The following is a 7,454-nucleotide window of genomic DNA, read 5'->3' on the forward strand; positions in this document are numbered from 1 at the left end:
GGAGCCAGCCCGCCCCAGATAAAGTTCTCGCGACCCTGTGGCAGCAGCGGTTCCGGGATCATGGAAAATCACGACGCACGTCTGGCACCAGGCTTCCCCCTTAACGGCCCTGTTCCGGCACCAGCGACTGAGGTGGTTCTCCGGGTCCGCTGGGACCTTTGCCTGGGGGGAAACACACAGCCTCTCCCAGGAGTCCTCCCAGCGGGGAGCCGCCTCTCCTGTGTCACCCGAGGACCCCGGACCTCACGCCCCCCTGGGGACTCGCCCATCCCACGGAGCGCCTCCAGGTAAGGAGCTGCGGAGTTTCTGACTCTGCGATCCCCGTTTGTAGAGTCTGGATGGAATTTACACCCTCCCTTTCTCCTTTCTCGCTTGTTTTGTTCAGTCCCTGCGGCTGTTTGCACTTTTCCACTTTGTCCCCAGCTGCTTTGGGGGGTGCTTTTCTTCCCCCGTCTCCATCCTCTGTCCACAAGCACAGACAGCGCCCTGCCCTCCGCGCCTTCTTTCCCCAGGTCACCTCTCTGCGCCCCGCACCTGCTGAGTTCAGTGGCTCGGGTTGTGCAGATTGTTGTGTTAATCCTCAAATCGGTGTTCTTGGTGTGCAGGATGGTTCAGTGTCGATCTGGCTGTGTTTCCTGGACGAACGATGCAAGAAAACCTTCCATGCTGATCCTGTGTGGTACCGTTCTGAATGTCAGAGATAGACGGAGGTGACTGGGGAAGGTCCCACTGCCCAAGGCAAATATTCTTCAAGGAGAAAGTGATTTTTGCCCTTCACCCTTTATCTTCCCTTCTTTCTGCCTGGAATGTAGCAATAATACCGTGAAGTACAGCAGCCGTCTTAAGGCCATGGTGACAAAACCCGTGCACAAAAGGTCGCAGAGCAAGAAAAATAGCAGGACTCTGGTTTTGGATGACTTCCTTGAGCAGCTGTACAATGACGCTGGTTCTGAACGTGCTCCGTTGTGCTGAGTTCCGCAGGGAGCCCCGGAGAGTAGCGCAAACGTGACTTTTGCTCCTAGGGAACTTCATCCATGAGAAACACCAGGTAATTGCAGAATCCTGCACCCAACTGGACTGAGCCACGTGCCTGCCAACATCCGTTTCCACAGACTTCGGCCGTTTTTCAAGATGAAATGCCCTATTTATTATACTACTTTTTGTATTTCTTAGCCATTTAGCATGTATCAAAAATATGCTGCTATTTTTATAGGGTTTCTATCTTGTGGATGTGTCCCTGATGATGTATTTTTTTAGGTTTGTTTGTTTGTTTGTTTGTTTTGAGAGAGAGCGTGCACAAGTGGGGACAGAGCAGAGAGAGAGAGAGGGTTGAGAATCCCAGCCAGGCTTTGCACCATCAGAGCAGAGCCCGATGTGGGGCTTGAATTCACGAACCTCAATATCTTGATCTGAGCTGAGTTTAGACTCTTACCGATTGAGCCACCCAGGCACGCCCCCAATGATGTTTTTGAATGTTGTGCCCCAACCCATCTTTCCTATAAGATTCTGGTTTCTACTGTGCAATTTTGCATAACACAGTGGGCCGATGTCCTATTATAGTAGAACTGACTATACTGTCTTTAGACTGCTTATTTCTGGGCTCTTGTCACATTAAAAAAAAATGTGATCATGTTTAAGCCACATACTCCCAACAGGTACACATTTCATAAAACCTAGAATTAGAACTTCTGAGGTTTGTCAAGAGTGCCAAAGGATATTATTCCAGATTTAGTTGGAATACCAGAATGTTCAGGCCAAAATGTCAGGGTATTTTTTAAATGTTTATTTATCATTTTTGAGAGAAAGCGAGAGTGAGGAGAGGGGCAGAGGGAGAGGGGGAGAGAAGAGAGAGAGAGAGAAAGAGAGAGAGAGAGAATCCCAAGCAGACATCACACTGTCAACACAGAGCCCTACACGGGGCTTGATCCCACAAATCGTAAGATCATGACCAGAGCCACAATTAAGAGTTGGACGCCTGACTGAACCATCCAGGCACCCCTCAAGGTATCTTTCTTTTTTACTGAAAAAAAATTTTAGAGGTGCCTGGGTGGCTCAGTCGGTTAAGTGTCTGGCTTCAGCTCAGGTCATGATCTCACAGTTCATGGGTTTGAGCCCTGCATCGGGCTCTCTGCTGATAGCTAGCTCAGAGCCTGGAGCCTGCTTTGAATTCTGTATCTTCCTCTCTCTGTGACCCTCCCCTGCTTGGGTTGTCTCTGTCTCTCAAAAATAAATAAATACATAAATTTTTCTCTTAATCTTTATTCATTTTTGAGAGAGAGGGAGAGAGAGAGAGAGAGAGAGAGAGAGAGAGAGAGACATAGCACAAATGGAGAATGGACAGAGACAGAGAGGGAGGCACAGAATCTGAAGCAGGCTCCAGGGTCTGAGCTGTTGGCACAGAGACCGGCATGGGGCTAGAACTCACAAACTGAGGGATCATGACCTGAGCCAAAGTCAGACGCTGAAGTGACTGAGCCACCCGAGCACCCCGCCCCCTCCCCCAAGGTACCTTTTGCTAAAGATTCCTCCATCTTCTTCACCACTAACCCTGACCACATATGGATGGGAGATGACTGTTATGTTGAGGAGGGAAAATAATTAACTAGAGAGAACTTTGGAAACTATCCTAATTTGGAACTTAAAAAAAAAAACAATCTTTGTGAAAGACTCCCTCTCTAAGTAAGGCTTGGGCAGAGATGGGGTGAACCCCATGTTGAAGGAGGTTAGAATTATGCCCAGTGCTGTGAAGCGTTCTCCCCAGATGACTTGGGGAGCGTGAGGCTTTCCTGTTTCTGCCCCCACCCTGTCCCCACTGCCATAGGCCCTGCTGACCTAAGAATTGCATCAAGGAGATTTCTCATATGGGTTATCATCAGAGACTCCATTTTCCGGTAACACATGGAAAAAGCTGCCTGTGACCTGACCTCACTGCTCTCTCAACCCCACGTCCTCAGAGCTGGGTTAATGTCTTCCGCATTCCTGATGGGTGGCTGTGCCTCATGTCCCCAGGTCAGCGACGCCTCCCACGCACCCGTGGTCATCAGGAAATACATCTTTCTCACTCTTGTTCCTGTTTCTCATTGGTTGGGGAATAAGACACACAGACTTTTAGGGCTTTGCTTTTTTTTTTTTTTTTAGGTTTATCTATTTATTTTGAGAGAGACAGAGCAAATGGGGAAGGGGCAGAGAGAGGGAGAGAGAATCTCAAGCAGGTTCCACGCTGTCAGCACAGAACCCGATACGGGTCTCGATCTCCTGAACTGTGAGATCATGACATGTACTAAAACCAAGAGTCGGATGCTTAACCGACTGTGCCACCCAGGTGCCCCTGTTTACGGTTTGGTAAGAACAAACATGTCAGAATTCTAGGAGCTTGCGACAAGTCCTCATGAATGATGCCTGCTGAATATTTGAGCAAGCTTTCCAGGCCAGCTCTGGGTCCACAAGTGGCCACAATGTCTGGGTTGTAGAAACATACCAATCGCTGTATTGTGCCCGCTTTGGTGGCCGTGGAGGAGAGCTGGGGTCTGGGAGCAGACAGAATCCATAAAAGGACTGTGAAATCAAAGCTGGTCACATCCTGCCCTCTAGGTTGCTCCTCCAGCTTCTCCCTCCTCATCGGCTGTCCCCCACCCTCCCCACCTGCCAGCGACACAAGACGGGAGTGAAATGATGGCCGCGATTAGTGCCCCCCACCCTGTGCGGCTGCACAGAAGGGGGCTATTCCTCAAGAGGCAGAGCGTGTCCCTGATGGTCTGGAAAGCCTGTCGGGCAGGCAGTGCCAGCCTCAGTGGCTTAAGACACAGAGGAGGCGGGAGGCAGGAAAGCATGCTGAGGGATGGCAGAGCTCTTGTCCTCAAGAGTCCTTGAGCGAATGAACTCTGATTAAAGTCGCTCTGAAGGGACAAGGCAGGACAGCCTCCTTCCTGAAGTTGCTCCCAGTGAGCGCAGCCTTATAAACAGGTCGTGAGGAATCGGTGATTTTCCTCTTGAGAGAGGAGTGGAGAGACGAAACCATCTGCTTACCATCATTTGAAGTCTCTTGTTTGATCCATAGTTTCCTTGGGAACAGAGCGACAGAAGCAGGGACTTCGGGGACACAATCGCCCCAGGAGCTGTCCCGTGCTTGCAGCCCGCCCCCTGCTGGTCCGCACTGCCCTGAGCCCCACTGGCTGTTGGGATTTGTTCTGGGAGCTGGGCGTGGAGAGGGGACTCTGCGCCCACACAGATTTAACTCCTCTATGAACGGTTTCACACAATAGCCATTGCATAAAGTGTATCGGTTTAATTTTAAAAAATAAAATAACTGTTCTAGGAGGGTGATAATGAAAAGGTGTAAGAGACCCGAATTCTGCTCTGTGATGATCGAAAATCAGTGACTAATGTTTCACATGGACGAAGCAAAAGTAGAATAGCATCAAATGGCCAGGTTTCATTCTTTCTCATTGCCATGTACAAACTCCTTTAATTTGTGTTTGTCTGGGAAACTTTTAATCTCTCCTTCTATTTTGAATGACAACCTTGCTGGGTAAAGACTTCTTGGCTGCATATTTTTCCAGTTCAGCACATTGAATATATCCTGCCACTCCTTTCTGGCCTGCCGTGCTTTGGCGGATAGGTCTGCAGCAAACCTGATCTGTCTTCCTTTGTTGGGTAAGGACAATTGTCCCCTGCTGCTTTCATGATTCTTTCCTTGCCTGAGTATTTTGTAAATTTGACTCTGATAGGCCTTGGTGATGGTCACTTTTTGTTGAATCTAATGAGTCGCTTCCGTGCTTCCTGGATTTTGATGTCTGTGTCTTTCCCTAGGTTAGCAGTTTTCCACTATGATTTGCTTCCATAACCCTTCTACCCCTTTTTCTCTCTCGTCACCTTCTGGGACCCCTATGATTCTAATGTTCCTTTTTGGTGAGTCATTGATTTCTCTAAGTCTTCAATCGTACTCTTTTGTCTTAGTCTGCCTCTTTTTTTCTGCTTCTTTATTCTCCCTAAGTCTGTCCTCTATGTCACTGATTTGCTGCTTTCCCTCATCCATCTTGCTGCCATGGCATCCATTAGGGATTGCAGTTTGGCTATAGCATTTTTTTTTAATTTCATCCTGACTAGCTTTTACTTCTTTTATCTCCACAGAAGGGGATTCTAATCTGTTTTTGACCACAGCTAGTACACTTATTATCGTGACTCTAAATTCTCTCCAGACATCTTCCTTGTATCTGTGTTGATTAAGCCCCTGGCTGTTGTTTCTTCCTGCCCTTTCTTTTGGGGTGAATTCCTTCATTTCATCATTTTAAAGGAAGAAAAAAAATTAATGTAAAGAAAAAAATTAAAATTAAAAATTAAAAACAACACACACACTCATCAAATAAATGATGCTAGATTCTAGGTGTGTTTTGGTCTGTGTGTTGAAAGGAGCTTGAGAGATTAGCGAGAAAAGGGAAAAAAAAGGAAAACAGTTGAAAATTTGAAAAATGAATACAATGAAATAGAATAAAATGAAATGATGGAAGTAAAATGAAATTTGAAAAATTTACAAAAAAGTAAAAAATACAGTAGAAAAAATTGAAGAAAAATATCTTAATAAGAATTGAAAATAAAAATAAATTTTGCCTCTTTCTCTGTTCAAGAAAAAGAAAAGAAACGAAAAAGAAAATAATTAAAATTAAAAAATAAAAACAACACACATACAAATCAAATAAATGATGCTAGACCCTAGGTGTGTTTTGGTCTGGATGTTGAACGGAGCTTGAGACATTAGAGAAAAAAGGGGGGGAAGCAAAATGTTTGAAAATTTGAGAAGATTAAAACAATGAAATAGAATTAAATGAAATGAAGTAAAATGGAATTTGAAATTTTTACAAAAAACAGTAAAAAATTGAAAAATATTTTAATAAGTATTGAAAATAAAATTTTTTTTCTGTGTTCAAGAAAAAGAAAAAGAAAAGAAAAATTAAAATTAAAAATTAAAAACAATATACACACACAAATCACATAAATGCTGCTAGCTTCTAGGTTTGTTTTGGGTTTGGGTATTGAGAGGGGCTTGATAAATTAGCAAAAAAAAAGGGGTGGGAAAGGAAAACGTTTGAAAATTTGAGAAAATGAATACAATGAAACAGAAGAAAATGAAATGATGGCAGTAAAATGGAGTTTGAAAATTTACCAAAAAAGTAAAAAATATAGTAGAAAAAATTAAAGTAAGATGTTTTAATAAAAATTGAAAATAAAAATATTTTTTTCTTTCTGTATTCAAGAAGAGAAATAAAAAAGGGGAAAAAAAGAACATTGAATAGATGGACCAGTGAACAGATTGAAATACAATTTAAATTACATCGGGCTCCCGTAGAAGTCAAACTATGAAGCACTTCACAGTCTGTAAACTAAGCAGGCGGAGAGACGGGTTCCTGAAGAGCGAGGTTGGCCCGGGTGGCGGGGCTTAGGGTAATGGCTCCGCCCTCCACTAGCTGGCGCTGCGTAGCTTCCTGGGGCGGATGGTTGTGGCGCTTGCAGGTGTGTATGCGCATGTGCGGGAGGGGTGACCATGGCATCGCCCAGCTCCCCAGTGTCTAAAAGCGGAGCTCTGTTCTCCCTGATCGGTAATCGAGCGCACCTGTCCTTTGTCTCCAGCGTCCGTCCACACGCTGCTTTTACACTGCCCCTGACCACGCTGTCAGATTGCCAGGGGGCCCCTCCCTCCTGTTTTATCTCAGATGCGGCTGCGTTTCCCGACCCCTCACTTCCGAGGAGCTGCGTCTGTGACCCGTCCTGCCCTCCGCGGGAGGGTCTCACCGAGCCATTTCGGGTGCCGGCTGCACCCAGGAAACTTTGCCGTCCCTGCTGCTCCCGCCGATGCCCAGAGACTGCGGCTGGGAGCCAGCCCGCCCCAGATAAAGTTCATGAATCATGTAGCAGCAGGGTTTCCGGGATCATGGAAAATCACGACGCACGTCTGGCACCAGGCTTCCCCCTTAACGGCCCTGTTCCGGCACCAGCGACTGAGGTGGTTCTCCGGGTCCGCTGGGACCTTTGCCTGGGGGGAAACACACAGCCTCTCCCAGGTGTCCTCCCAGCGGGGAGCCGCCTCTCCCGTGTCACCCGAGGACCCCGGACCTCACGCCCCCCTGGGGACTCGCCCATCCCACGGAGCGCCTCCAGGTAAGGAGCTGCGGAGTTTCTGACTCTGCGATCCCCGTTTGTAGAGTCTGGATGGAATTTACACCCTCCCTTTCTCCTTTCTCGCTTGTTTTGTTCAGTCCCTGCGGCTGTTTGCACTTTTCCACTTTGTCCCCACTGCTTTGGGGGGTGCTTTTCTTCCCCCGTCTCCATCCTCTGTCCACAAGCACAGACGGCGCCCTGCCCTCCGCGCCTTCTCTCTCCCCCAGGTCACCTCTCTGCGCCCCGCACCTGCTGAGTTCAGTGGCTCGGGTTGTGCAGATTGTTGTGTTAATCCTCAAATC

The 7,454-nt window shown here is 47.0% G+C and overlaps 1 long non-coding RNA gene across 1 annotated transcript in view; it reads left to right on the top strand.

The window, feature by feature from the left end:
* The first annotated feature begins 6,837 nt into the window (after positions 1-6,837).
* The window catches only part of LOC115297850, a 9,560-nt gene continuing 8,943 nt past the window's right edge, over positions 6,838-7,454 (top strand). Inside the window, exon 1 of the long non-coding RNA XR_003911494.1 lies at positions 6,838-7,152. This is a non-coding gene — a long non-coding RNA (uncharacterized LOC115297850). The remainder of the gene's footprint in view (positions 7,153-7,454) is intronic.

Source organism: Suricata suricatta, chromosome 8 (genome assembly GCF_006229205.1).
Source record: "Suricata suricatta isolate VVHF042 chromosome 8, meerkat_22Aug2017_6uvM2_HiC, whole genome shotgun sequence".
Classification (NCBI taxonomy): Eukaryota; Metazoa; Chordata; class Mammalia; order Carnivora; family Herpestidae; genus Suricata; species Suricata suricatta.